A 6,000-nucleotide genomic window follows, 5' to 3' on the forward strand; every position below is an offset into this window, starting at 1 on the left:
TTATAGTTCATTGGCATGTTGTAGTTAAAACTTTTCTGAAAAGTTTCCATGGGTTTATGAAGAAGTGAAAGCATAAATGTTGGTATTGCAGGCTCATAAACTCAGCTGCTGAAAAAAAATCCTCAAATCATTAAATATGCAAGAATATGTCACAAACATTTTAATATTTCATTGCATTTCCCATATACACACTCATCACAGGAACTCTGGTAAATAACAAATTTGATAAAAATATTTAGATAAATGAGGTGCAGAAGTCTATTCTGATTCTGGCCAGAAAGGTTTCATTGAACCCCAATTTAACTAACTGGGATTACAAAGATTTAAAGCATGGTTACCCTTAATTTGCATATAAAAATGTATTTGTCTTTAGGCAAAGATAGGCACATCAGTAACTCCAAGCTCAGAGCAGTTTCACTGGATACAGTGGGATTATTATTATTAAAATTGCATTTGCCTGAAAACCAAAACAGAACTGGCCCTAGATATGGCCTTCCATTTAGGTTATTTCAGATATGAAGCATAAAAACTCCTGTGTTAACATGTGACACATAGAAAGCTTTTCCTTTCTCCTATCTCAGGACCTCTTCTGCTTATTTTTTTCTCATTTGCTCATTGTTATAATGAAGCAGCTTTGGCAAAGTGCTTTTGAATGTCTGTCTTATTAGAGATACTTTCAAAAAAATTGATTAACTAGTTTGAGGTTTGGGTTTGGGTTTTTTAATACCATCAGATGAAGGACACTCATTCCTACACCCCACTTGGGTAGGGACTCCTAAGGGAGCCAACATGCTTGCCAGGTACTGGGGTCCTGAGGCAGGCCCCCAGGAAGGCTCAAGCACCAAAATGCCTTTGGTCTCCTGAGCCCCCAAAAGAAAACAGCTGCCTTATTTTGAAGGTGCCCAGTCTGACTATCAGGGGTAGCATCTGACTTGATTTCTAATGCATTGAAAGATATTTTGTCCCAAGTAAAGACATCTAATGGAAAACAAATAACATATGTATTCTTACTGATTGCTAGAAATAATCCATGAGTACTTCTAAGATACAATCTGACACAGTATTAAAATACAAGTCCTGCAAATAGACCTTCACTGCCTTTGAAAATAGAACCAGTGATTTCAGAGTGAACATACTCATCTCAGACCTGCTGCGATGCCAATGCCCTTCCAAACCCTTCCAGGAGGCTCACTTAGGAGATAAAACCACATTTTTCAAGGCTGTCTTATACAACACCTTACGTTATTCCCCATGGAAGAACTGAAAAATGTTTCAAAACTGCAGTTTGCCCATCAGAAACACTCCCAGTCCTGCAGGAACAGTGGCACAGCAGTCCCTGCAATGCTGAGCACCACTTAGCTTTGCCAATTTGCTGTCACTGGGACCATGCCGTCAGGAGCACACAGGACACTTGTAAAAGCTCCTGCCAGAAGCAGGGGAGGGAGGCACAGCCCCCACAGCAGAAGCACCCTGCAAAGGTGCCTGAGCTCTGGCAGGGCTGCCTTGGGAGCTGTAGGCAGCCTTGGGATCGCCTCTGGCTCCCATCGCCGTCCTAACTCCTTGTATTTTTACTTTGTTTTTAATGGCTCAAAGTGCTCCTGTATCCTAAAACTAATGTTACAGGGTAACAATGCCTGATTTGTCACAGGAGCATCCCTCCTCACTGGAGAAATGGAAGGCGTTTGTGGGATGGAGCACAACCGTGCCATGCTCATTACTCCGCTCCCAGGCACCAGGTTGGGGACTGGCACAGATCCACGAGAGGTTGCTGGTCAAGTTACTTCTCCATCCTTTCCAAATGTACTTTCATACAGTCTTGGAATTACTGAATAAGAATGTTTCCAACAAGGATACATTGGTTTATTCCCATTTTGCCCTGTGTGTCAGCAGTGCAGGACCAGGAGCAGCCTGCACCTCCCTGCAACCCCATTTATACGGTGGAGAGGGAAGGTTGCCTGGGGCTTCCCTCACACAGCCAGCATGGCAGCAGCATCCCAGCAGCACTTTCTGGCCTTCGTTGCCATCTTCTGTTTCCCAGAGACATCACCTGTGTGGGGTCATGAGGAGCACACGACAGGATTCAGTGCCTGCCAGTTCATTTCCTCTGTTCCACAGCAAAATTACTGCCAAGACACATAATAGAGATTTATCGCTGCTGCAAAGGATTATTATAGAAATATAGGAGGCTCTCCACCTATTTCACCCTATGGAAATTTTGTGCCTGCCCTGTGTTATTTAGGTGGGCAGAGAGAACAAGGGCTGGAAGGGTGACATCAAGCAGAAGCTGCCTGAAAGATCCGTTCTAGATTTATTGCTCTCTTTATTGCACTGAAAATGTAAATACAAATGAATGAAAGCTGTGACCAACAAAAAGTGAGTGGATTCCTGGTGTTCCCCTGTTCATCCTGAGGCCATCAAACAGTGGGCTGATCTCCTGGAGAGCCAGCTGCCCTTGCCCAAGGTGTGAGGAAGGGGAGGTCCATTCTGTCTGGGGATGAAGCATGGAGAGAGGGGAAGATTTAAGACCCACTGCCATGGGGTGCTCATGGGGCCTTGCTGGTGGTCCTAATTATGTCCTAATTATTCATGTCCTACTTGAAAGGCCAACCAACTTTAATGCCAACACAGCCCAAAAAAGAGCAATTAGATGCAGTTTGATACCTCATCCGTTCTACGTACCCCTATAAAGGGGCTCTCCTGCAGTCCTCACAGTGCAAAATTGCTCTGTACAGAAGTGGCCCTTCCAGGGTCTGACGGTTTCCTATTTGTGAATGGAGGAGGGGAAAAATACAGCCAAACTCCCTTGACCTCTAAAGAACAGGGCTGTCAAATTCAGGGGACAATTTTCATGAAATGAAGCGTTAAATTGCTCAGCGTTGTCCCTGAGCTCAGGGTCCCCAGTTACCACCCTGCGCCCACTTTGGGCTTATTAATTTCTAATTCCTATTAGTCTTTCTCCATTAGGGGGGAGAAGAGTGGATTTCACGTTCTGTGGTACAGCACCTCCTCTGCTCTGGAGACAAACCAGAGGCTGACCCTCCCTCGGGAGCCCTGGCTGCCCAGCCCGGGCCGCTCCGGGCAGTTTGGGCACCCGGCTCCCTTTGTGCCGCGCCGCTCCGGGAGGGCTGGGCTTTGCCTGAGGCTGCTGTGGCGGCTGGTGACAGACGAGCTTGACAGCCTGCTCAGTCCAGGTGACTGAGCATTAGCTCGCCCGAGAGTGCAGGCGCTAAGTAAATCTCATTCCTAATCCAAATTGCTTTTGATAAGAACAAAAGCTGTGTGCAAATGAATATTTCCATCTTATTTCAAATTCTAGGTTTCAACTGCAATATTAATGCTATTTTACAGTGTAATTTACTTGTAATAATATGTCATTATTGTCATTTTACAGTTTTCTCTTAAAGTAGTAAAGAAAATGTTTTAAAAGGCACAAATAGCTGGAGCACAAATCTCCATTCAGCCTAAGAATCTGTGCTCTCCCATCAGAATGGCACGTAATTGAAAACAATGACATCCCCAATGGGCTAAACACTCCAGTCATTAACTCATTTTTATTTTGGGATAAAAGGGTGTGCTTACAGCTTTTTTCCTAAATAGTAAATATAAATTAAACAGTTCTCTTTCTTTCCCAGAATGGCATCTGCCAGTGGAGCCAGCAATGACCTCTAACACTTTCCACAGGCACATCCCAAACCAGCAGCTGGTGTTGGACACAAACCTCCTCCAGGTGAAGGGTTTCCCACAACACAGCACGTAAAAGGTGGCTTGGGACAGCAGAAATGTCCTTATTACCTGGTGACAGGTTCCTGAGCGCCATGTGACTGCACTGCTGGGTTGGAATCACAGAAAACTCAGGCAGCTCTCAGAGGCCAGGCTGTGTGCACGGGATGGAGGTGTCACAAGAAGATGGCATCACTTAATGGAGATTACATGTGTCAAACATGTAACTGCAAACCAGCTGTGTTTCCATCCCTCCTGTATATCTGTGGATGAAAACTGATGCACTGTTAGTACTCTTGAGGACTGACAGAACCCATCAAAGACTGTCACAGACCTCTCGTCCTCCTCCAGGAGGATTCCCACCACACTTCTCCCATCAGAAAACTCCCCAGACTGACGAGGTCAAGGCTGTTTGAGATCCGATTGGTCAGGAGGGTGTAGGTTACACATCAATTGTCTCCTGCAGGCTGCGAGTTTATCCCAGCAGCAACTATTGTTGAGCAGCTGTGAGATTTACACCACATTTCCAAAAATACGATTTCTCAGTGTGATCTCTGTCTGAATTCAACAGAAAAATATTAAATGGCTGGCAAAACATTAGTAAATAAAAGCAGATCAAGATGATGTTGTTACAATAACAGATTACATTACTATTCCCTGTCCTTAGGAAAAGCCTGATTAGACCAAGATCCTCATGGGGTCTTATGAATAAGTCAGGAAGGGGCTCTAATGACCCCGCGTGAGAGCGCGTGAGCTGCAGCACAGCCAGCGAGGGGCCAGGTGCCTCTCAGAAACAGGCACTAGCCTGCATGACTAACAGCACTTATCACAGGGGGGTTGTTGATTTTCTTTAACAATTTGGGACATATTTTCTGCTAATATAAACTAGTAGCCAGGAGAATGCTGTCAATTTATAACAGCAAAATCTGACCTGTAATCTATTCTTAATCCCTTAATTAGTCATTATCTTTTTGAAGAAGTGTACCTCAGCCTGAATACTCCCCACTACAGAGAAAAGCAACAGACTTTTCTTGTTAATCTCTGTATGGGAAACTCCAATAGCTGAAGTATCCTTCCACCTTTGCAAGCACACCTAGCACTGATTGCTGATCTTATATCTTGAAATGCAGAATTACTGAACTAAGAGAAAATTACTTTTTGCTTGTGAGCGTCAGGACAGCTCTGAATCCATGAATGACTCACCCTCAGGCACTGGTGTTTAATTTATGAGTTATTTATCTCCTTGCACACACCCCAGCACAAACAATTATACTTAGTAATTTGTTGATCTTATCAAGGCTGTTTGATGTTAGTATTGCTACCTCCAATAACGCTTGTGCTTTGAAACTTAAACAGGATTTATAACCAAATTTGGACACTTTGCACATGATTCATATTGCAGGGAAGTTTAACTCTTCAGCAACCGGAGGGTTTTGCATGCACTTTTGGAAGAATCTTTTGCTGACAGATTTGGCAAGGTGTCCCTTCAGCAGCATGAGAGCCCCTGGTTAGAGCTAGCTCTGTCCTTACACAGCACGGGTGAGTGTTCCTAGCACAGGACAAGAAGGGAGTGAGGCCTGGGCCAGAGCAGCAGCGCCAGCCCATGCCCCCTGCCCGTGCCTGGGGCCAGCTGCAGTGCCCTGGTGAGGCCAAAGCCTGTTTACTATAATTCCAGCCCTACGAGCCCCTTTGGCCAGTGTACCTCCCTCTGTTGTCAGGTGCAGGCACCAAACCTGGGGCTGGGCATGTTCACCCCGTGCTGTGCTTTGGGGCAGGCAGCTCCTCGGAGGCCATGGCCATGGCGGCTGAAGATCCTCACGAAGGGGTTTCCCAAATTGCCCTCATAAAGCCTCCTCCCTCCCCCTTGCACGCTGCTGTGATCATTGCACCAAAATACAGCAAGTGAACTTGGTATCAGAGGTACAAGCAGGGCAGGGATTTCATACTCACAGAATGGGAGTCGGGTTGGGTTGGCAGAGACCTCAAAGATCAAATCTGCCCCCCAGCCTTGGGGCAGGGACACCTTCCAACACAGCAGGCTGCTCAAAGCCCCACCCAGCCTAGCCTTGAACACTTCCAGGGATGAGGCAGCCACAGCTTCTGGTGCCTCACCACCCTCATAGTGAAAATTCTTTCCCAATATCTAACCCCAACCTCTTCCAGTTTAAAGCCATTGTCCCTTGTTCTGTCCCTACACGCCCTTCTAAAAAATAATTTACCTCAGCTCTTTTGATTCCAGACTCAGGTACCTTGAGGCGTGGCGATGCTGCCTGGGAGGGG

The sequence above is a fragment of the Motacilla alba genome, chromosome 7 (assembly GCF_015832195.1).
Source record: "Motacilla alba alba isolate MOTALB_02 chromosome 7, Motacilla_alba_V1.0_pri, whole genome shotgun sequence".
Taxonomy (NCBI): Eukaryota; Metazoa; Chordata; class Aves; order Passeriformes; family Motacillidae; genus Motacilla; species Motacilla alba.